The sequence below is a fragment of the Notolepis coatsorum genome (genome assembly GCF_963971535.1).
Source record: "Notolepis coatsorum genome assembly, chromosome: 13".
Lineage (NCBI taxonomy): Eukaryota > Metazoa > Chordata > Actinopteri > Aulopiformes > Paralepididae > Notolepis > Notolepis coatsorum.
The window spans coordinates 47,979,834-48,006,249 of NC_140177.1; positions in this window are offsets into that span (position 1 = coordinate 47,979,834).

A 26,416-nucleotide genomic window follows, 5' to 3' on the forward strand; every position below is an offset into this window, starting at 1 on the left:
CTCACCTCGTCAGCGGTCATCTTCTTGAAAGTGTCACATTGAGACGGCCAATGTTCCTTTTCACAGTACTGGCATACAATCTTCCACTTCTCTTTCGTCGGGGGGGTGTTGTGGTTCTTGTGCTGCGGTACTGACTCGGCTTGGTGCATAACGGTCACCGACCGGCGGTTATCATTAGATCTCCGAGGTCCATCTCTTGGGCTTGGTCCACTCCACACGAACGTATCAAGTCGTAGGCTGCTGACTTCCCTCGCGAGGAAGGCGGCCAGGTCTAGGAGGGATAGCTCAGGACTGTCGGGATCACGGTGGTCTCTCTGCCGCCGAAAGCGCTCTTGGCGGGCTGGAGGGAGCTTCTCTAGTATTCGTTCCACATTAGAGTTAGCATATAGTTCATGTCTCCCTTTCTCCTTTTGGGACCCCAGCATCCCTACCAGGGATTGTACCTTGATAGAGAGGTCATCCAATGCTCTATTGTTTTTGGCTGGGGGGAGACGGTCGATATTTCTTATTTCTTGTATCACGTAGTCCCATATGCGTCCATAACGCTGGTCGAGGGCCACTAGAGCCGCGGAGTATGGGGTGCTTGAGTTGGAATATGCCAGCGCTATATTATGCGCTCTGGGCACCTTGAGATGCTTGAGGAGGATGGCATATTTGTACGACTCATCAGGGACGTCGGACATCATAGTCTCCAAGCACATCCGTAATTCCGTGTACTGTGCTCTGTCCTCGTGCGTAAAGTCTGGGAACGTCGGTGTGCCAAGGTACGATGCCATGGATGGCTGGCACATTGGTGAGCGTAGGGGAAGAGGCCTCCTGGGCGAGTCTCCCCGTACGTGTTGTCGTGGGCTGGTACTTGGTGGGTACCAGAGGCCGGGTACCCAGGTGCTGTTCCTCGGTGCTGACTGTGCGTCAAACTCACCCGTGAGTTGAGTCGGGGGTTTGTAGCGCAGTGACTCGGGGGTGAAGTCTGGGCTGTACTGGGCCTCCTGGTCCTGAGTATGTTGCTGCTGGTGGGCTTGACTTTCCTCCTCTTCCTCTTCCTCTTCTAGGTCCTGAAGTCTTCTATTCAGTCTCTCGGCGGCGTAGGCCGGTTCTTCCCGGTAGCTGGGTCTCGTATGGACCGGTCGGGGAGGGGGTTCGGAGACGTAGATAGGATTCTTCTGTTGGCCGGGTTCCGGGTCACTTGGTCGGGTAGGGGAAGGTGCCCTAGACCCTTGTCGTGATGATGTCCTGGAGCTCCGTGCGGAGAGAGGGGGTGTCGCCCTGGCAATCAATTGTTCTATCATCTGCGCCTGCAGCCGGTCGCGCTCTGCTTCGTGCTGGGCGTGGGCGGCGTCGCGCTCTGCTTCGCGCTGGGCATGGGCGGCGTCGCGCTGTGCATTGGCGGCGTCGCGCTGTGCATCGGCGCGGCCTCTTTCAATGTTCTCTTCCGTCTGAAGGCGTCTGGTCTCCAGTCTTATGCGGTCGTCTTCACTCCTTTGTTGCGCCTGGAAGCGCTCTCGCTCGATTGCAGAGTGTTCGCGTTCACTAAGGGCTTGCGCTTGGAGTTGCGCGTGAAGGCGCTCTCGTTGGTCTGCAGACTGTTCGCGCTCGCTCGTCTGTTGAGCCTGAAGGCGCTCTCTTTCCATGGTAGAGTGTTCGCGCTCACTTAATTGTTGAGCCCGGAGGCGCTCTTGTTCCATGGAAGACTGTTCGCGCTCACTAAGCGTCTGTGCTTGAAGCCGATCGCGTTCACCCTGAAGTCGATCGCGTTCGGTGGAGGCTGTCAGGGTGGCGATGAAGGCTTGTGCCAGTATCTGGTCCGCCTCGCTGGGGGATGATACTGACGGAGGTGATCGGCTTCTGACAGTGCTCGTTGGAGATCTGTTCTCCTGGCGCGCCCCGAGGTCCATCTCCTGGGCGCGCTTCTCTTCTGGTGGTGGGTCGGGTTCTGTCCCTGGAGCGCTTTCTTTATCCTGGAGCTCTCCGGGGACTATCCCGTTGACGTTGTCTGGGGGTATAGTCATGTCATGTCCCCCCTGGTCCCCCCGTGAGCTTGGTCAGTTTCATTAGAACCCACTGGGGTCTCTACTGGCAGGGTCGCCTGGTCGGTAGGATTTGACATGCTTTGACTATCCGTTTTATCCGCATTTAACGTCTGTTTAAAGCTAGGTATTAGACCGACAGCGTATTCCTCCAGATAGGGAGGTGGCTGACGTTTGCGCTGCGGGCGTTCTAGCTTGGGAGAGCCGCTTGGGGAGTGTTCACCGCTGGCCATGGTTAATATCAATATTATATTAAATATTACACTGATACGCTCCGGCTCGAAGGACAAATTGTAACTGAGGGGTACAATTCCCTGACTGTATTAAAGAGTATGATATATTAAACCACTACTAGTTATGTACTTTAATTACTGGCCATACAGTACATGAATATATATGGTGAACACCCACACAAGAATACGGCATTGACACATAAAGTACTATTTAGAGGGTATTTATTATTATTAAGCAACGTTAGGTTACAGATTGAGAATTATGCTCGCGCTTGTATGGCGAAGAACACACGTAAAGTAAGTCAAGAGCGTAAGTCAATGAGAATAGTATGAATACTAGGATGGGTCTAAACTGACGCCACCTGTGGTATAGCAATTACATAGGGCACACTAGTACCAGCTGGAGACACTGGGGGGTTCCCTCCAGGTGTAAGGCCGGCCGGGGTAGAGGAATGTTTGGGTACAAAGTCTGGGTCAACGAGGAATAACGAGGTTCCAGATACAGGAGCCAGTGCATGTACTCCCTTGATCAGTAGACAAAGCAACAGCTATAATCCAGTATGCTCGACAGCATGGAAGACAGCTAGCCAGCCTCTTCCTAGAGGCGGGCTCGAGTGATGATCCTCACGGGGGGTAGATCCCAAACGACAGTGATGTCGACGGTTCTCTGCTCCAGCAGTCACGGTCCCAAAGCAATATAATCCAACCAGAAATGGTTCTGCAGTCGCCGGTGTAGGTTCTCCGGTGTACATATCCAACGGTTCTCGTCTAGGACTCCTCGGGTGGGGGCACGAGTTTAGGCCGCCCAGCCTGGATAAGTGCACTAGCTATATACACGACAAACCGGTGGTAATGCTGGTCACTGAAGAACTGTAGCCGCACGATACACTATAAATGATAGACTATTACTTCACATTAGAATAAGTCGAACTCAACGTTACTGCGTTAAACTCTGACACTTTAGCAATCTATTCGCACGCGGTTCTCAAGGCTCTATTTAGAGGCAAAGTTGCTCACTTCACTGCACGTTGTCTCGTGGTGAAGGCTTTACTAGTAATGAACGAATTGCTGCTGTTTCCACCTGCGCCGTATTTATACGTAAGGTGAATTATCTAGTGCCAACCTCAGTTCTGTCTCGTATTACTGCGCAGACTCTGGACATGTTGAGACATGCCCGGAGTTGCCTTTGAACTTGCCGTTGGGGGCTTGGTCGCTGGCGCCTAGGGGTCGCTGTCCAATAGGAGAGCGAATATCACTCTGGTTTGTACCCAGGTAAAGGGATATTCCGTGTATATATACAAATAATATACAAGGGATATCAAACGATATACAAATATTATACAAGGGATCTCAAGCAATAAATATATATATTCGGTTTAATCTGACCCTTTGTAACACTAGCAATAGGAAAAAAGGGGGAGAAACTTCATTATCTGTAACGTTTGGGGTTTTGCTCTCATCTGGGAGCAAAAGCCCTGGCGTTGCCCAATGGTAATTACCTGTCTTTCTGCCCTGATTGCTCTAATTGGTACCTGGTGTGTATAGTTGAGTTGGCTTTATATGTTCTTCCTGGTTGCTAGTCAGGTCGTCAGTTGATCACTGAACCTTACCGTGAGTACTACAGTATGATGCATTCTATCAAAGCCTTATCGCTCCTTGCCACAGAGGATACGTTTGTTCACCTTGTATAGTAAATTGCCTTGTCTTGCCTTTTGATGATGTACTCTTACCGTGTGTGCTTACTGTATGTAGCACCGTCGCCCGTCGTGTTTATTTCACGATGCGTTTTGGAGACAACGTTTTCTCCCCTTTGGTTTCCTCATTAATATATATATAGTTCAGTTTATTGTTGTGCTCCCCTTTGTTTGACCTCTTTTTGGAGACAAGTACTCTCCCCTTTTGTTTGTTCACCGTTGACGGCGCATTCGCCTTTTCATGTTCTACCAAAATAAAACAGTAACCTTTGTTTGAGAATCAACACCTGTCTCTCGTCAATCCGTTCTGCACTGGACTTGGGTCCAACACACCTACCCAACTTGTAACAATTCTCTTCCCAAACCTGATTGGGGCTCGGGCCAGAAACTGCCACTGTTGTTTGGGCAGAACGAGCCTGGGTTGGCTTGGGCATGCTCCAAACTAGAGCTTTCATTCTCTGCCTGAAACCCGATTGGGCCTGAAACTGCTGCCATGGTTTGGGCTCGGTTCGGGCTCGGACAGGACCTACACAGGTTTGTGTAGGATCAGGCCTGATCTTTTTGGGCCCAATCAAAGCTGTACTCTGAACAAGACTTCTATGATCCATGGACACAGCAAGGCAGCTGACTCCATCATCCTCGGGGCTTGGCAGCTTAGTCTCAGTCAGGCAACTGAGGAAAATATGTCTCTTTGAACCAACACAAAAGCTAGCTTACAGAGATGAGTGTTTAGAATTAGGTCAGCTGTAGCTTGACTTCAGAGAAACATGCTAGCTTGATTACCGCAATGGGTTTTTCAACATGACACTTGCTGTAAAGATGGAATATGTGGTCTGTAAGTCCCTGTAATCTTGTATTTAAATAAACTTGCTATTTTGTACAAACTAAAACTGATACGACATGAAGTAAAACATTTATGTATGTTTCTCCAGTAAATTTCACTGCTGTTGTGAAAATACCCTTAAAAAGACCTGCAGAGCTAGTCAGAGAAATAATCAATAATCAAGTTGTTGACATCTGACCAGTTCTGCTCATCGGATCGATGCCGACAAATAGAGAAAATCACTGTCATGAGCCGATATGTTTGCAGATGTATATCTTCCCAGTTCTGCTCATCAGATCGGATCAGACCGATATCGGCCGATACATATCATCACAGATATATCGTGCATGCAGTACCATTTCTACCCACAGCACTCAACTCCACAGCACTCAACTCATGTCATCAGTCAAGATCACCTTACAATAATGGGTTAAGTTGGGCCAGGCTCAGAGACCTCAGGGTCTCATGATACATGTACTGTAGCTGCAGGATTGCAGACTCCAGATGAAGTCATCTTTTGATCCACACAATGCTGATGAAATTCATGTTGCTGGAACAAAGGTACAGTAAGATGTTACTAACAACAGACAACAATTAAACAGTTAAATTACGAGGGGAAAGAATTATATTTCATTGGTTCATTTCTGCTTTTCCTGTCTGAAGCCGAGTCGATGGGCCTAAATATGAAATAGTTTTGTTCTGCGAGCTGGCAAGATCCACATTCATGACATTTATACAGTAATTCTTTCTACGAAAGCAATCCGAGGGCAGCTGAATAACGGCAAAAAATAGCACATTTTTTAAATGTCAAGTCAAGTGTTCCTTTATTAATGCCCTTGGGGAAGGTGAATTGTGATACATGTGGATACAGCTTATTCTACAATATGTGGAAAATACAATTGAGATACTATTGGTCTATTAATGATTAGTTAAACAAATCCTGTTATATCCTATTAGTGGATACATTTCTTTAGTTGTGAACAGCCCTACAAAAAATGTATCTGCATATACAGTAGCACCAGCATACCTTGTATAGAAATACTTCTGGACTGGAACATTGCCTCTGATTGCAGTTTCTTGCAGGATGGAAATTGTAATACTCAATAGTGTGCCTCCCCCCTCACCCTTAAAGGGGACATGCATTATAAATGGCTTTTTCCAGTATTTAGCAATGTTTTATTCATCTGGGCCGTGTGCCGTCACAGTGATTTAGCGCCACCATTTTTGTGTCCGAAACGGGTACTGCTGCAGAGAAGGAGGAAGATCGTTGCGCGAAACACAAAACTAAAATTCATACAATATGCCCGGGATATGTTGTGCAGTTGGCTTTAACAACAGTCGTCAGAGAAACCCCGAACTACAATTGTATTCTTTCTATCCCAAAGGAGTTAGATCGGCGGAATAAATGGTTGGCTTCAATCAGAAGAAGGGACCACTGGCAGCCAACATCTAATTCTAGATTGTGCAGTCAACACTTTGTCTCCGGTAAGTTTACGTTTGCCCTCAACTTATCTAACGTTAATTATTATTTTAATCTTTTAGCTCAAGGAAACTTGAAACACTTAAACATGGTTCACTTCAGTTGCTATATAATCTCAGTTGCTATATAATCAACGTTAGCAGTGTCATCCAAACGATGAGCTTGTTATTTGCATACATTATGCAAATTTTAGCTAGATTCAGACTGTGTAGTACTGTAGTGGTTGGATTTATTACACTAATTACATACCTAGCTACTTGTTAAAAAGGAAACGTATTAACCCCAATAGTTGTAAACCTACTCTTACTTACCTCTGCACTTAATTAAATATACAGTACAATATACTTACCTGCAGTATATATGTGAATAAGAGAGAAAAATGTCTGAGAGAAAAAGATGAAAGGGAAATTACATTTTGGTCAATATTTTGATGGTATGCACTAGGGCTGACCCCTATTAGTCGATTAGTCGACTAATCGGTCGAAAGGAGCCGTAGTCGACTGGTCAACCTCTTAGTTGAATATAAAAATATATATATATTTTTTTTATCATTCTTTCCAAAAGAAAAGAGGCCTAGAAGCGTGGCTAACGCTAATGGCATGCAAACCAGAGGCTAACTGCCTACGAAAACAGGCACAGAGGCACTGAAAGAGGATTTCACCCATCTAATGAACACACGTAGACTAGACAAATATCAAGATGTATCCATCAGTGGACCAATTGCATGCTTTTGCAGAGGACAAGACGCCTTCAGTCGACTCCTTCAGACCTTAAGCACCCCCCACAGCCCAAATGGAATGATACAAAAAAAAAAAAAAAAAAAATATTATACTTTTTTTTCTTTTTTTTTGTCAACTAACTGCAAATTTTGGCCAATCATAGTCGACCATCCAAATCCTTAGTCGGGGACAGCCCATTAATATTCTACCATTCTTGTCTCTCTGTCTGCTTAGGAAGAAAAAGTGATAACCCCATGAGCCCTGATTATGTACCCAGCCTGTTTGCACACACTTCAGTTTCAAGTTTCAAGTTCAAGTTTCTTTAATAGTTGTCATACAGAAGTACAGAATACTTTCATACAAAATGCTTCTTACTGTTACGCTCCAGAGACTGTGCTAGACAAGATAGTATCAAATAACATAGTATAGCATGTAATTTAGAAGAAGAAAATGAGGTCACAGTGTTCGGTATAGACATATGTACAATGTTCTGAGTTACCATATAATATACAATACTATGCAGTGTACTAATGTACAGTACTATCTAGTGCAAAGCAGAAATGGGATGAGGTACAATTTAGGTACAATTTACAGTAAGGTGTACGAGTTGTAGTGCAATCCTTCATCAATAAATATAAAGTGTGGGGAGTGGGTGCTACAGTGTGTTTGTTTAAAGTGGGTGTGTGCTATAAAGTGTGTGGAGTGGGTGCTACAGTGTGTTTGTTTAAAGTGAGTGTGTGCGTGTGGATGTGTGTGCTATGTGCGTTTGGTGGTTGTTGTTGTGTAGTGTTCATTCATTGTTCGTTTAGCAGCCTGATGGCCTGGGGATAGAAGCTTCTTCTGAGTCTTTCTGTGCTCGCCTTGAGACTCCGGTATCGCTTGCCTGACCGCAGCAGTTCAAAGAGGCAGTTGTTTGGGTGACTGGAGTCTTTAATGATTCTCTTAGCCTTGCCCTTGCAACGCTTGTTGTAAATGTTGTTCAGCTGGACAACGGCAGAAAAACATCTATGCCAGAGAGAGTATAAGGATTCAGCTTCTGTCAGACCTTATAAGGGCATATAGCCAAGTTTGATGGATTGTAACCACGCCCCCTTTTTGAGATGAGTTATGACCCCTAAGTACCGCCCCCTTTTCTGATTGGTCGAGGATTCAAGGAGGCGGGACATCCGGTTTCGAGGGGCGGGACATCCGGTTTCGGAAGGGGAGGGGTTGTAAGGGCGGGGAGGAGTTTTTAGATTTTTTTTCAAAATAAACGTTTTTTTTTATTTTAATTTTTTTTCTAAATAAGTTTTTAGAAATAAAAGATTCAAAAATAAGTTTTTTTTATTGTCAGAAATAAAAGATTAAAAAGTTTTTTTTTCAGATTGTATATGTGTATTCCAAGGTTTTCAGATTAAACATTTCACAATATGTATTTGTGTATTCCAAAAGTCTTAAGAAAAATACAATATCTTCACAATATGTATTTGTGTGGACATAAACATTTCAAATGTCTGTTTCTTAAGATTGTATTTGTGTATTCCAAGGTTTTCAGATTAAACATTTCACAATATGTATTTGTGTATCTTAAGAATATAGTTTCACAATAAGTATTCCAAAAGTCTTAAGAAAAATACAATATCTTCACAATATGTATATGTGTATTCCAAGGTTTTCAGAATAAACATTTCAAATGTGTGTATCTTAAGAATAAATGTGTGTGGGTGTGTGTGTGAGTGTGTTCAGACACTTGTGTGTGTGAGAATTAAGTTACAGAATTAAGAATAAAATAAATTTTGTGTATTCCAAATGCCAAATGTAAAATACAATGTATTATTCTTCAGAAATGTTCAATAGCCGTTCTGTCAGTATGCTGTTTGTGAGGAGAAAGTGCTTTCTTCCAAGTGGTGAGTGTGTGTAGATTTGTTTGAGTAGAAAGAAAATGTGTGTGTGTGTAGAAAGAATTCTCCCTCTCAGTAGACTGTCTCCACTCCGTAGGCTGAAATGACGCTCTGGAGGTTCACTGCAGTTCTGAAACTGTCACGATTCTGAAAGTGACACCCCCTTAGCCGTCAATTCAGGGGTGTAAAAAGTACCCAGAAATTATACTTAAGTGAAAGTATGGGTACTGTCTCAAAATCTGACTCAAGTAAAAGTCAAAGTATCTGGCTAAAAACACACTTGAGTAAAAGTAAAAAAGTCCTACTTTTAAATGTACTTAAGTACTCAAAAGTAAAAGTACATTTTTTTAAAGGGATAGACCAGGGGTCTCAAACTCATTCCATTGTGGGCCAAGTTTTAATTTTAACTATACATTGCACCAGGTGAGTTAGTTGAAGAGGTGAGCCAATTAGTGAAATCATCAGCTGGTGTTTAGGCAAGGCTGGAATGAAACCAAGCATACACTCTGCCCACAATGGAATGTGTTTTGCGATAGACAATGCTGAAATGAAAGAACAGAGGACACTTTTTTGCATTAAAATTATTTAATGCACTTCTCCATTGAAGGTAAACTAACATGGACGGCATTCACATCACAGCATGAATAATATCACAATATTAAAAACAGAATGGTGTATCCTGAATAATATCACAATATTAACCACAGCATACTGGATTATCCTGAATAATATCACAATATTAAAGGTAGAATACTGGAGTACTCTGAATAATATCACAATATTAAAGACAGAATACTGGAGTACTCTGAATAATATCACAATATTAAAGACAGAATACTGGAGTATGCTGAATAATATCACAATATTAACCACAGAATACTGGAGTACCCTGAATAATATCCCAATATTAACCACAGCATAATGCAGATCTGACTGTCTATTCTTCTGATAGCAGGTGTTTAATCAAAGATCCCTGCTTTCTAGTGTTGCACAAGGACCAATCAGCATGGGTATGGCGGGTTCATTTTCCATTGATGGGGATTTGATTGGCTGTTTACCTGCGGTCGCAGGATTAATAACGCTAACGTTAGTTCGGCCAGATAAACAATTCAAATATACTAATTAAAATTGTTGGACCTGTGAGATTTGTACTTTGTACTTTGTAGGTCTGCATTTTAAATGTAAGGAGTAAAAAGTATGTTTTTTTTCTCTGAAATGTAATGGAGTAAAAGTACAAAGTATACAAACCTAATAATACTCAAGTAAAGTACAAATCCCCCAAAACAGTACTTAAGTATTGTAACGAAGTACAATTACTCAAGTACTTTACACCCCTGGCTGTCATAGAGAAAGGGGTGTATGGATAGCGAATAGGGAAGCCTAAAACTAGTGTATGCAGCTTCTGTCAAGTCTAATAGATTTACGACGTGTCTTACTTCCCCCTTTCTGCAGAGGAGTGTGTGTCTGGGTGTGTGTCTGTGTGTATGTTTGTGTGATTATTTTTTTTAAAGAAAATTACAAATGTAATGTGCCTATATTTTTATAGTTTCATATAGAAGAGTGTGTTTAAGCAAAAGTCTAAATAAAAAGAAAATACAAATGTAAATTAATAATAGGCTGATTTGTTTGAAAAAGAGTGATAACTTGTAAATAGGGGTTCTAACTAACCACAATATGTATGTATGTATGTATGTATGTATGTATGTATGTATGTATGTATGTATGTATGTATGTATGTATGTATGTATGTATGTATGTATGTATGTATGTATGTGTATGTATGTATGTATGTATGTATGTATGTATGTATGTATGTATGTATGTATGTATGTATGTATGTATGTATGTATGTATGTATGTATGTATGTATGTATGTATGTATGTATGTATGTATGTATGTATGTAATATGTAGTGTTTGTGTGTGTGTGTGTGTGTCTGTGTGTGTGTGGAGGATTTTTTTTTAAAGAAAAATACAATATGTCTATAAAGTGTAGAATATCACAATCTTTAGACAAATATGTTCGGAAAATATCATTCATCTAGTGTGGGTGATATGATTATCAGAGCAGTTAGTATCGAAGACATTAACAAATAACGCTGAAACTCACCGTAGCTTCCTCTCGCCGTTGGGAGATGAGCGTGGAACAGAATTTTTTCTATTATGGGATGTCGAAATATCCGATCCATTTCCAGGTTGTATAATACGTCCAAATCATGTTGTTTATCGAGTTAAAATATCATTCATCTAGTGTGGGTGATATGATTATCAGAGCAGTTAGTATCGAAGACATTAACAAATAACGCTGAAACTCACCGTAGCTTCCTCTCGCCGTTGGGAGATGAGCGTGGAACAGATTTTTTTCTATTATGGGATGTCGAAATATCCGATCCATTTCCAGGTTGTATAATAGTATATACGTCCAAATCATGTTGTTTATCGAGTTATTGGTAACGGATCACTATCCGTTGTTATCAGCTCGAGTCCTGGGACTATTACCGAGTGATCGGACCCAATTGAAATGAGCACCAGCTTCCACTTCCTGTTTCTCCCCTGGGCGATCTGCCGATCAGCCACCAGATGGCGCTCTTGAACCGTTGTAGAGTTGAGTGGGACTCAACAGTACATCTCATGTCTCCGGGGGAGAAATATGATTTCGATCACAGATTTTTTAAATATTGATATCAAAGACGCTGTCCAGCGTCTTCGGCAGAATGAGCATGGCGGGGAAAGACGTGTTTCAGCGTCAACGGCGATTAACGTGTTAAAGTATTTCTATTCTATTCTATTTATGTTACAGGGTTAGGTGCTGGGAATGTAACAAAAACTATCAAGTAGGTCCAAGCTTTTGCATCACTACAGATTAAGGCATTCTTTAACAGCATAAACGGGATTTAAAAGACAAATACAAAATACTGTGAACTGTTACCACAAACAAATGAAAATAAGGAAAAAAAACTACTGTTGATACACATCTGGTGTAAGATTAAGTAATGGATGAAGAGAAATACAAAATACAACAAGTAACTTGAACTTACTTGAACAACAAGTAAACCCTGCATCGACAGCATAGGTAAATACTTCACCTACAAACCTAATACTGTTCTGACAGCACAACAGTATTGGTGTAATGAAGTGATTTGCTGAAAAATAGAAAAACTTTAAGTGCATATGTTTATAAAAAGCAATGAAATAAATTATGTAATAACAACAGACGGCGAGGTGGCGCAGGTTTGATTGAGACATTTTGATAGCAGGTGATCTTAAAGGAAAACTCAAACATTTTGGGAAATTTGCTTATTTAGCATCTTCCCTGGAGTTAGACAAGAAGATATATACCTTTTTCGTCTCTCTGCATGCATTGGGCTTAGGGAACGCCTGGACCGTTAGCCTAGCTTAGCTTCATCACTGGAAGTGGGGCAGACATCTAGCCTAGTTCACTACAGTCAGGAAATATACTCCAAATAGAATCAAAATACAACTCCCAAACGTTCCTGTAAACATGTTGTGACCTGTGTATTTACCACGTCTCCCAGTCACACTAGTCACACAAGTCTCCCAGTCACACAAGTCTCCAAGTCACACAAGTCTCCCAGTCACACAAGTCTCCCAGTCACACAAGTCTCCCAGTCACACAAGTCTCCAAGTCACACAAGTCACACGAGTCTCCCAGTCACACAAGTCTCCAAGTCACACAAGTCACACAAGTCTCCAAGTCACACAAGTCTCCCAGTCACACAAGTATCAAAGTCACACAAGTCACACGAGTCTCCCAGTCACACAAGTCTCCAAGTCACACAAGTCACACAAGTCTCCAAGTCACACAAGTCACAGAAGTATCCAAGTCACACAAGTCTCCCAGTCACACAAGTCTCCCAGTCACACAAGTCTCCAAGTCACACAAGTCACACAAGTCTCCCAGTCACACAAGTCTCCAAGTCACACAAGTCACACAAGTCTCCAAGTCACACAAGTCTCCCAGTCACACAAGTCTCCAAGTCATACAAGTCACACGAGTCTCCCAGTCACACAAGTCTCCAAGTCACACAAGTCACACGAGTCTCCAAGTCACACAAGTCTCCAAGTCACACAAGTCTCCCAGTCACACAAGTCTCCCAGTCACACAAGTCGCCCAGTCACACAAGTCTCCAAGTCACACAAGTCACACGAGTCTCCCAGTCACACAAGTCTCCAAGTCACACAAGTCACACAAGTCTCCAAGTCACACAAGTCTCCCAGTCACACACGTCTCCAAGTCACACAAGTCACACGAGTCTCCCAGTCACACAAGTCTCCAAGTCACACGAGTCTCCAAGTCACACAAGTCACACAAGTCTCCAAGTCACACAAGTCTCCAAGTCACACAAGTCTCCCAGTCACACGAGTCTCCCAGTCACACAAGTCTCCAAGTCACACAAGTCTCCCAGTCACACAAGTCTCCAAGTCACACAAGTCTCCAAGTCACACAAGTGACTGGGAGACTTGTGTGACTGGGAGACTCGTGTGACTTGTGTGACTGGGAGACATGGTAAATACACAGGTCACAACATGTTTACAGGAACATTTGGGAGTTGTATTTGGAGTATATTTCCTGACTGTAGTGAACTAGGCTATGTCTGCCCCACTTCCAGTGATGAAGCTAAGCTAGGCTAACGGTCCAGGCGTTCCCTAAGCCCAATGCATGCAGAGAGACGAAAAAGGTATGTATCTTCTTGTCCAACTCCAGGGAAGATGTTGGAGTTTTCCTTTAAGATGCCTCGGCGGTGCGTAGAACAAGTGGGCCCAATGTCTATCACTGTCTGTCTGTCTCTGTTTGTTTCTCTCCGTCGGTCAACAAGTTTTTAGCTAATTAACATTTTCAACGTGCTTTCACTGAAAGAGCCTGTTTTTTAGAGCGAGTGCCTTGTTTGAAAGTTTACCTCCATCCAGTTCCATGAAAATCTTTTGGACTACCTCAAAGGTGTAGCAGAGCTGCGAAGGGTAGCTGAGGTTTAAGGCATACATCAGTCCGAACAGCATTGCAACAGCTAATGCGCCATTATCCAGACCTTCCAATATCTTGGTGCCTTCGAGGATAATTCCTATGTTCTCTGGTTCGTCACTTGAAGCATGATCTTTAAGAACATAAATCCCCACAGTGGTGTCTTCGATGGCCTTGTTGATGACGTCTTCATCCATACCCTGTAGAAAACAGACAAAGGTTAAACAAGGGCTAACACCTTATATTGATTGAAAACCTTTATTTATCCCTGAGGGGAGATTCAGATGTCCATTACAGCATAACAGCAATTTAAAAACAGTAAAAACAGTACAATACATAACATACACTTATTAGTATGTGTTAAAAACAAGATGGACAAATACATAGGGATAAAAAGAGCTAAAATAGGGCTAAAATAGAGCTATAAGTGGTGAAAAGAAAAATAAACAAGTCCAATCATGATGTTAAATAATTAAATTAAATTAAATTAATTGGTTACAGTCCACAACCCAGCTCCTCCAGTCCACAGCAGTTAGCCCGTCCTGGCCCTGCCTGGTTGTGGAGCCTGATTACCACCGGGACAAAGGACTGCCCGAAGCGCTTTGTGGTATGTCGAGGGGGGGGGGGGGGGGGGGATAAGTCTGTGGCTAAATATGTCTCAGCCCTGACAAACAGACAGTGGCATCAATATAAACATAAAAGTGAAGATACTTTCTGTTACAATTAGTCATGGGTCAGACCTTACTCTGCATGGACTACAAGGCCAAATGAGAAAAGAAATAAGCACTGATTCATGTAGGCCTACATACCACATATTCTCACACAAGGCTTTCTGGATCTTCACCCATGTAGATACACAGTCCCTTCAGGATACCCTCTCGTCCAGCATCCACGTCATCACACTGAAAGGAACATTTCTTGATTTGTGTCTTAATTCAGCCATTGTGCTTTATTTTAAAGTCAACTACTGGTTCAAACTGTTATATGACTACATATTTCTCTGAGAATATAACAGTAGGATTCCTACGATGGCACAAGCCTTGCTGTGAGTAGTGTTGCACGGTATACCAGTATTAAAAAATTAACGTGGCACTAGAAGTTTGAAAGCGGTACTATACCTCATTTTAGAGGAAAGGTTCAAACTGAGACATAAAGATGCAAATAGTGAAAGGAAAAAGATGAAAAATAAAGCACTGATGGCCTCCTGTACAATTTGATTGCCCTCTTTACCAATAATTTGTGATAACTAAAAAATTCATTTCCATAGCCTTTCCTCCAATAAAAAAAATCTTAATTCCCCCAAAACAGCCACAATTCAAAACTTTGTAGGTTTTTCATGACAGTGGGACCAGTTAGCACTTACGTCAGCCATTTGTGCCATTTGCCTTTTGGGCTTTTCCCCTAGCTGTCCTCCCCTCTTTTGGAACAGCTTCGTCAGGTTGTCAGAGTGGAGATCAAGCTGAGACAGGAACTTGGACTGAAGTGGCATGGTGGTGATTCTCTTGAATTCAGCATTGATCTGAAGACAGGTAAAAAGCACAGGAATCAGAATAAAATGGTTAGAGGGTAGAAAGCCACTGTTATATATACAGCCGATCAGGAAGGGGGAGATATAGCACAACGAAATATAAAATCATATTAGCAGTTTGACAATGGACCCAACACTTCCCTTGTAACGTTATCAACAGCAAATCCAAGATGAGATAAGCCATACCTCACTGACTTCAAAGAGAGCTGGCCACCTTGCCATGAAAGGCTCCACCATTGGTGCATCACGGGCGACTTCAAGTCTTCTATGTGCGAAAGTCTTCTCCATCTTCAGTTTCACAACATCTCTGTTGTTCCTCTTCTTCACATCCAAGAGTAGATCTTTCTGCATGGCCTCCAGACTTTCCTCAGTTTCTGCTGATGGGTTTGATTGATTGATTGAAAAGTTTATTAACAGATTGCAGAATGGGTACAGTACAGCTCAATACATACAATTGTTAAGGGGATGCAGACCAGAGAAACACTTTCGTCTTGTTTACATCAGGGTCCCCCATTTTCAATTCATCATAACATATATGACATACATGACATACAGATAGACAGTACTGCTACATCTATACATTTATGACATATCAGATTTGCAAATACAGTACTGTTTGTGATACAAAAGTGTCCAGAAAAAGAGTGTATATACATTTGGCGTAGAAACTATACATTGGAGGAGGTTGGGTGGGTGGGGTGGGGTTGGGTGGGTGGGTGAGGGCTGTACATTGGAGGTGGGTGGGGGGGGGGGGGGTTGGGTAGGGGACACACACACATTTTACACTGTACATTGGAATACTGACAAAGCCTTACTTGGTCATTTACTGTACAACTAGGTTAGGACATTTGTAGGGGCCAGTTTCGAATTGCAGTCTCACGTAGGTGTTTTTTGAGAGTGTTTTTGAAAGTGGGTAGTGATTCACATTCCTTTACAGCTTTAGGTAGGGCGTTCCACATTGATGTGGCATAATTGCGAAACGTGTTTAGTCCCTTGTTTGAGCCGAATCTGGGTTTTACATGATTTGTGGAGCTCCCTCTGGTGTTGTGATCGTGGTATTCACTGACCTTTGGGAAGTATTTTGACATGTACATGGGTACCTTGGTCGCGTAGTGTATCTTGTAGACCAGGCCCATTGCAAGTTGCTGTACTCTGTCGTCTACTCTAAGCCATCCTAGGTTGTCAAAGTGGGCAGGGGTGAGGTGGGTTCTAGGAGTCAGGTCAAGCAGTAGTCTGACTAGCTTGTTTTGAGATGTTTGTAATTTGTTTTTTAGTGCCTTTGAGGTGCTTTGGTACCATGAGGTGCAAGCATAGTCGTAGTACCCTTGAATGAGTGCTCCTGCTAGAGTCTTCAGGGTATTCTTGTTTACCAGAGAGGAGATCCGGTACAAGAATCGCGTTCGTTGGTTGACTTTTTTTATTACATTGGATGCCATTTTGTCACAGGAAAGATTAGCCTCTAGGATGGAACCCAGGTAGGTAATTTCATCTTTCCTTGTGATAATATTGTCACCCACTGTAACCGAGAAGCCATCGGTCTTGCTGAGTTTGTTATTTGAACCGAAGAGAATTGACTCTGTTTTGCCCATGTGTAATGATAGTTTGTTGTCGGCGAGCCATACAGACGCAGTGCTCAAAAATCAAACCAATTCTGCTGCTTGTCTGCTGCTTGTTGCTGCTTGTGTGCCACTTAAGTCTACTCAGGTGTTAATTTTCCGGGGCTGTTGGCTGGGGGAACAAAGGGAGGGTAGTTAACTTAAGTGCTTCCCCAGGGAGGGGGTCGGGGGCTACTGCCCTCAGACCCCCAAAATAATTTGTATATGGGCAGTCTGACTTGGGGTACTGACCATATATTAGTGTTGCAATGCATGATAAGTAAACAGTGAAAAAAGCTAAGAAATCCGATGGGGCTGGGACATTTAGGACGAATACAAATTTAAGAGGAAAATCTGCCCAGCCTGTGGGAGGAAGTGGAGGTGTGAAATCCGGCCCGGTCAAGAACAATAGGAGTCACACAATCAGTTTGGAGTGCAGTGGTGGAGGAGTGGTAGAGGCGCATGAGAGGTTTGAGTTTTGAGTGCTGTATCTGTATGCAGATTTTGCCTAGTTCCGAGCTGAGGGCTTTTTCAACCTGTAACTTGTTCTTGTCAGAGACCAGCAGGGCTGAGTCGTCCGCAAACAGGAACAAGTTGCAGTCACAAGCTGACGACATGTCATTTGCATAAATTAGGAATAGTAGCGGTCCTAGTATGCTTCCTTGTGGAACACCACAGCTCACTGTGAGGGGGGGGATAGGGTACCGTTTACCTCCACCATCTGTTCCCTCCCCTCCAGGTAGGATTGTATCCAGCTCACTGATAAACTATCAAAACCAATTGCTTTTAGCTTGTCAATCAGAATGGTGTGATTGACAGTGTCGAAGGCCTTTTGTAGGTCCAGCATGACCATGCCGCAGTATTTGCCCGCGTCCACCTCTTGTTTGATGTGGTTGTTCAAGTAGAGAAGGCATGTGTCAGTGGAGTGGGATGTTCTGAAGCCAGATTGGAATTCGTAGATTCGATTTTTTTCCGCGAGGTACTTTTCGATCTGTTCGTATACTATTTTTTCCATGACTTTCGAGATGGATGTAAGGATAGAAACAGGGCGGTAGTTGCCCGAGTCTAATTTGCTACCCTTTTTGTGCAGGGGTGTTACTCTCGCAATTTTGAAGTCCTTGGGTATGGTGGGCAGAAGTTAACCTCTGCTCTCTTGGCCTTTTTGACACCAAAGGCTGCACGCTTTCCTGTTGGTTTGTTTCTTAAAGAGTTCACCGTCACCTCTGGGCAGCCCAGATGTCTCAGCTCTCTATGGTAGTTACCCAATTTATATTTTAAACTCATCTTCCATGCGCCATATCCAGTGCTGGATCCCTTCTCAGTTAAACATGGATGTGCCTTGATAAGACTCTGGGCTGTTTGTTCCATCTCCGTATCACTGACATAGACTTTATACAAAACAATTTCCTGCACTAAACCATCAAGGATGGCTGACTTCAACTTGGTATCAGGGGTAAGTACAGTGCCATTTTGACTATAAGCTAAATTTGCCTGCTCAAGTTTTATTTCAGCATCATAGGGGAACTTAGGCACGTGGAAAACAGCAGGCCAAGAGGACTGTGAGCTCCTAAACTCAATTGATGGCAGTACATCTGGATCCACAGATTCAGGCACTTGAGAAGAAGTAGGCCAAGAGGACGTTGTAGACTCACTCGATGACAGTATATCTGTATCCATAGATCCATCCGACGAGAGCAGAGAAGTATTTCCAGAGAAAGGATCGAGAGCTTGGGGGTTTAGGACTGGATAGAGAACAATGGGCCTTGACATATCCACAACTTTAAGAGTACCTTTGTCTTCTAGTTCTGAAATGGAGGTAAGGTTAAGGAAATCATTTCCAAATAAGGAGTCCTTAAATTGAAGTCTGAAGCTGCCCTGAAGTCCACACTGTTTCATCACTTCAATAAAAAGGCCATCAACGGATGCAGGGAATCCATGGGAGAGAGTCAATCTCTGAGAGCTGCCATCAGTCAAGATGATCTTAAGGATCACAGGAGTCGCCATCTTCAAAGTCTTTTACTCTGTAGAGACACAAAAAAAGTTATTAGACATCAGACATCCATACATTTCAGATTTCAAATTAAGTGGTAAAAGCCTACTTTTCAAGTATTGAGTACAGTAAGTTTGTGAATGGAAACCAGACCTCTCTCCACTAATGTGAGACTTCCCCAATAACCCCCATTCCCCCCTGATGGCACACCTTTTATGACAGACAAACAGTGACAGACCATGACAGTAACAGACAGTGAGTGAGTGACAAACAGACAGAGATAGACTGTGACAGAGAGTGAGTGACAGTGACAGAGAATGAGTGACAGACAGACAGTGATGGTGACAGACAGACAGACCTTTTATTTCAATATGCCTTTTCAATGTCACCATGCGGGCTGATCCAATCTTGTAGTCAACCAGTGGATAAGTATCCAGGAGTTCAGAGTGCCACAAAAGTGAATGTTCTTGTGGGTGCTGGGCTGAGTTCGAAGGCTCTATAATGCTCTCTGTACCAACCACAAAGCTCTTGGACAATGTAGAATACACTCTCTTGTAAAATGCAGATTTGATCAATTTCACTAAATTCAGGCAATCCCCCTTCTGCTCTGTGGGCCACTATCATTCCCTTCCTATAGGTTATGCCATTGGTTGTCACACACTGTGCAAGTTGAACCTCAGTCGTGTCAGGGAACTTTTGCCTGATGACTTGTGCTATTTCCTCTTTGAGTAAGTCTACTGGTAGAGTGGATACAGCTGAGACCTCTAGCTTAGGCTTGCTCAGACATGGAGAGCTCAGATGGTAAGCGATCATCATCTGATGCTTTGAGGCTAAAGAGGGGCACATTCTTGAAGCAGCTTGTGTGTCTGATAACCTGTTTAAAAAAGCTATGCTTAGCCTCAAATCGCATTGTCCACTGTCCGACAAGTGGACCAAACAGCCTAAACATCTGGGGGTAGTGCTCCAGATAATGGTGTTTTGGTAGCAGCCTGATGGCAGGGAACAACTCCTGGTATCTCTGCCTGTCCTCTAGGATTTTACTTTCTAAAAAAGCCAGCAAGTCATCACTATGTACAGGGGCAACTACAAGCTCAGTGATGTCCTTCAGATCCATAAGAACAAGCCATGCAGGCTCATCTTCAGGTACAAGTGAACCAATCAAAAAAGGTAAGAACCGGAGCAAACTCCAATTTTCATGAGCGTTTCCTCCCACTGTTTTTATGCTGGAGAAACTTTGTGACACTACATGAGGTTTGTTTGTCCTGTCGGCCCATTTGTAGGGAAACTTCAGAATGGCACTGTTCAGATCAGCCAATGTGAAAAGCTTTCTGGATATAAGCACTCTTAAGCAATGAGCTAGCTCTGCATGGATTATACCCTCCAAAAGGTCATGGGCAAGATCAGGTGGATAGCCAAAGATGACGTGAAAATGAGAGACATTATTTGTGAAGATGCATTCCCTTTTCACTCCACAACAAAATGTCCCTGTATCTTGGGCTTGTTTGACATGGGCCTGATGGAGCTCCTTGGTTCTCAGACTGAAAGCACCAGATGCAACGGAATGTTGCTGAATATCACTGCTCTTTCCTGTGCAAAATCTGCAGTAGTATTCCCCTGAAAAACTCTCCAAAAATCCAGCGACACTGTGTGCTCCTAGGTTGTCAGCCACTACACTGAATATTGTACCTTTAACTGACTCACCCAACAGTGGGACATAAACACCCAGCTCCTCCAAAGTTTTCAGATCTTGTAGAAGCGGTTCAAAGATTTTTGCATAACCATATATTTTAAGATCATCGGTTTTGCACAAAACTGACAAGTAGACCGGAGGCAAGTTAGCCAACACCCAATAAACAGCACAAAGCGTATGCTTCTTTTGCGAGGTGCCAAGGGGGTTACAGGTTTCAAAGTCATCCACATACAAATTTAGGATGATAGTTGGCTTTTCTCCAGCGAGGAAACTATTACCCTTAAATAGGGAACCATCTCTTGAGGACTTGTACTGATATGTGCCTTCCTGTCTTTGATGGCACTCAACAATGTTATCAATGATATTTCTCTTCGACCCAACAGTTGCTGCAGGGACTTCAATAATGGGACATATTGGAAACTGCGCTTGTTTTTACGATCTAGAATGTATTCCACTGGCTCTACAACACTGAAGTTCTCCTTGTAATACTGCTTACGCAGATGTGCTGTACTTAGGGGGCCACCTTTTTGTATGGACCTTTGCACAGGATTACCAGAATAAATTGCATTAACAGTTTCTCTAATTGTACATTCATCAACAGTGAGGTTTTTCTGATGAAAGATGTCACTCACAATGTCACAAGATAATGGAACAGGTGCAGAAGAAATCAAATGACGGAGTTCCCCTAAAAACACATCAAGAGCAGTTGGTACATGGGCCAAATGTTCCAACTTCAGCAAAGCAGCTGCAAATCCTTGCTCTATGACCTCCTGCAAGTCCTCAGTATGAGAATGACTACTTGAAAGAATGGCAGTATCTGACTGCTCTACACACTCCTGACTATTTGCCTCCAATTCATTCAGAGATGCTATCGTAGTTACAATCACTCCAGGTTTAAAATCAACCAATGTGTGGTGGCAGTGTTTTCTGTTTTTGTGTGACTTAAATGTGCCAGAAATGTTTGTTTTAAAGTCACAGCCTAAAAACATACAATCAACCATCTCACTTCTTTTGAGATGTGCATTTATATGACAAAAATAATCCTTCTCTGATGCTAAATCCCTGCAAGCACAAAGGCTGCAACTGAATATTGCCTTCTCTTTCCGAGTGACCCCAGTCGAATGGGTTTTATTGTGGTGGACAATAAGGGCATTCCACGTCTTAAATGTACATGGGCAGTGCAGGTACGTACATGGAAAGGGATAACTACTTCCAAATTGTGGATGCCTTAACCTGTAGTGATGCAAAAGCTTGAACCTACTTGATACAGTTTCTGTGCACCCCTTACATCTCCACATTCCCAGCACCTAACCCTGTAACATAAATCAAGACCATCATTAGTTACATTATTAAAGCTCTGATCACTAGGCCTAATTATAATAAAAATGTCTACTGCACTAACAATTCAAAACATTATGGAAATGTGCTAGTGCTATCAATTCATAAAAAATGGATATATCTTTAAATACAAGGACAAACACTAACCAGCTAAATGTGTTTTAATGTGTTATGATGCTGTTAAAGAATGCCTTAATAGTGATGCAAAAGCTTGGGACCTACTTGATAATTTCTGTTACATTCCCAGCACCTGTAACATAAATCAAGACCATCATTAGTTACATTATTAAAGCTCTGATCTCTAGCCCTAATTATAATAAAAAGGTCTACTGCACTAACAATTCAAAACATTATGGAAATGTACTAGTGCTATCAATTCATAAATAATGGATATATCTTTAAATACAAGGACAAACACTAACCAGCTAAATGTGTTTTAATGTGTTATGATGCTGTTAAAGAATGCCTTAATAGTGATGCAAAAGCTTGGGACCTACTTGATAATTTCTGTTACATTCCCAGCACCTGTAACATAAATCAAGACCATCATTAGTTACATTATTATAGCTCTGATCTCTAGGCCTAATTATAATAAAAAGGTCTACTGCACTAACAATTCAAAATATTATGGAAATGTACTAGTGCTATCAATTCATAAATAATGGATATATCTTTAAATACAAGGACAACCACTAACCAGCTAAATGTGTTTTAATGTGTTATGATGCTGTTAAAGAATGCCTTAATAGTGATGCAAAAGCTTGGGACCTACTTGATAATTTCTGTTACATTCCCAGCACCTGTAACATAAATCAAGACCATCATTAGTTACATTATTAAAGCTCTGATCTCTAGGCATAATTATAATAAAAAGGTCTACTGCACTAACAATTCAAAACATTATGGAAATGTACTAGTGCTATCAATTCATAATTAATGGATATAACTTTAAATACAAGGAGACAATTTGACCGTAGACACCATGAACCTGAAACAAACAATAATTTCACTGATCACTGCAGTGTTGAGCTTATTTCTATTCATCAATGGGACTTCATTTAGCTAGCTAGTAGTTAGACAATATAACACAGTGAGCTAGCTAGCTAGCTAGCTAAGTAACATTAGGGCCCAGTCACACATTCACAAAATTATTGTGACCGGGCCCCTAATTAACCATAGCTAACGTTAGCTAGCTACCCAGCTATAAGCATACCTTAGAGGCACTAACTAACGTTAGCTAGCTTGTCTATAGCTAACGTTAGCTAGCTACCCAGCTATAAGCATACCTTAGAGGCACTAACTAACGTTAGCTAGCTTGTCTATAGCTAACGTTAGCTAGCTACCCAGCTATAAGCATACCTTAGAGGCACTAACTAACGTTAGCTAGCTTGTCTATTGTAGCTAACACAAGCTGTATGTTAGACAATATAACAGTGAGCTAGCTAGCTAGCTAAGTAACGTTAGGGCCCAGGCAGTCACACTTTCACAAAATTATTGCGGGAGAAAATGCGCCTCCCATTCTATTTTTCGCACATGTGTGACCGGGCCCTAATTAACCATAGCTAACGTTAGCTAGCTACCCAGCTATAAGCATACCTTAGAGGCACTAACTAACGTTAGCTAGCTTGTCTATAGCTAACGTTAGCTAGCTACCCAGCTATAAGCATACCTTAGAGGCACTAACTAACGTTAGCTAGCTTGTCTATAGCTAACGTTAGCTAGCTACCCAGCTATAATCATACCTTAGAGGCACTAACTAACGTTAGCTAGCTTGTCTAAAGCTAACGTTAGCTAGCTCGTCTATTGTAGCTAACGTTAGCTAGCTTGTGTATTGTAGCTAACGCGAGCTGTCTAAACATTTTATGCTGTGTAGCTAGCCAGTGGCTAACCCAGTGCTTCTCAAACTTTTTCTGTCAGGCCCCCCTTTGGCGGACCAAAATATTTTAGGCCCCCCCCCCTCACCCCAACAAAATAGTCATGAAATGGGCCATGTTTAAATTGATTGAAATAACACCAATATCGTGACCTTTCAAATTGACAACACCTTCCCTCGCGAGAGCCACCTTGCCTCGCGTCAGAGCAAAAGCCCACACAGTTCTCCCATTTCAGTCCATGTTCTGTCAGGTAACTGTCAATCATTTTGAAGAGCTCATCAGCTGTCGCTCTGTTTTTGACATATTTGCAAAACAGCAGATCTTCACTCAGTGACTGGGAATTTACAAAGTGAACATAGGAAATAAGCAAACAGTCTTTATTGCTGTCAGTCTTTGACAAGGCAACACGCATGTCATCCTCAAGGCTCAACTTGGCCCTATATTTCGTTTTCAGAGCTGTCATGGATGAAAAGCCAGCTTCACACAGATATGTGGTGCTGAATGGTATCAACACCTTAACTGCTGCATCATGAGATACTTGGTACTCAGCACCACACTCTGAAACTAGCTCTCCAGGTGGTATCAGATGAGATTTCAATGAGTTCTTCCAAGAGTTTGGATAGAGATGTGTCAGGAAGCTTTGTCTCAATGTTGTCTGTAAAGTTTTTTTTTATCCAGAGTAACTTGGTGATCCTTTTCTGTGTTTTATTAAATAATGATTTTCAGATTGAGAAATGGTCAAACGTATCCAAATATGGTATTTTCATGGAGAACAGTGCAGCTGCAACAGATAGCACTTTAGTGATAATTTTCTGTAATAAAAAAAAAAATATATATATATATATATTTTTAAATCTCAAGGCCCCCCTTGTCATGCCTCTGCGCCCCCCAACGCTTGTCTAACCCAACGCTTGTCTGATAGACAGACTAATAGAGGAAATGTCACCCAGTGCCCACTTGAACACCAACATAAATCAATTTGATGAACTTACTTTCAATTCGGGAGTTCTTTCTCAAAAGACGAATTTTCAGTTCTTCTCTCAGAGTCCATCACACTTTCTGGCGGTCGAATACTATTTCCGGTATACTATTTCCGGTTGGTGACTCTACTCAATTTAACTGAGTTGTCAGTTTTCAATCAACGCGAGAGAAACTCAACATTCTCCATAAACAACGGAAGTTTACTCGATTAAAACATGATCACAAAAGGATTATAAATGAATTAGTTGAATGCACTAACTGTATTCGTGTAAATTCAAAGACCTGCTCTTTCCCATTTTTTCAGTGTAGGCTTGCTTAAATTGTGATGAAACAAAGGATAATATGAATTATGATTTTTCTTTGCATCTTTGACAGTGAATACCACCATGCTAATAATGACCAAACATTAGAAACTGCCACTGATCCCATTCAGTACCTTCTTGAGATCATGTGTACAGAAAATCTAAGGAAATGAATAAAGGGAAGATGATTAAACAGAAGGTTCTGTAGATACAGTAGTGAATTCTCCCATCCGGACCAATGCAATTTGAAATATTATTTAAGCATTACATCACACGCAGGAGTGGATTGTGAAAATTAGACCATGCCTAGGGGTGGTCGTTAGACCCCCCTAGGCATGGTCTAATTTTCACAATCCACGACTACAAGTGGTGTAATGCTTTTATACAACTGGCACATTCATCCAATCTTATTGCTATACAATAAACACACATTAATTGAAGATTTATTGAAAAAACCATCCGCCAGAAAAAGTAGTTCCCAAAAAAGGGAAGTTGCCTCCATGTGGAAGCAGCTGGGAAGTGCATCCAACTGTTTTCAGTAGGACATCCAACAGACTAACACATCCAACTGTCTTTCAACTAAGACATCCAACAAACTAACATATCCAACTGTCTTTCAACTAAGACATGCAACAAACTAACACATCCAACTGTCTTTCAACTAAGACATCCAACAAACTAACACATCCAACTGTCTTTCACCTAGACATCCAACAAACTAACACATCCAACTTTTCTTTAGTTTTTAACCTACTTTCTATAGAACTTCATTCTTAGATGCTTCTATAGAAAGTAGGTAAAACAAATTAAAACATGTTTTCTTTGCCCTATAGGAAAAAAAAGTTTTCTTCGCTATTTTTTTATTTTTTTTTTTAAACCTACTTTCTATAGAAGCAGCTGGGAGGTGCGCTGTTTTAAGTGAGCGTGGGTTATTGAATTGATTGATTGCTAATTTTATTACTGTCCGCCTTGTTTCCAACTGGTTACGTTTAGGCCCTCTTTCGAAGTTGGTTAAGGTTAGAGTTTGGAACCAGGGCTGGTGGTCTATCGCCCTGCTCTAAAGACAAACTCTAACCCTAACCAACTTCGAAAGAGGGCCTAAACATAACCAGTTGGAAACCAGGCGGACAGTAATAAGATTAGCAATCAATCAATCAATCAATCAATCAATCAATCAATCAATCAATTCAATAGGCCATGCTCACTTAAAACAGCGCACCTCCCAGCTGCTTCTATTGAAAGTAGGTAAAAAAATATATATATTTTTGCAATTAATCAATCA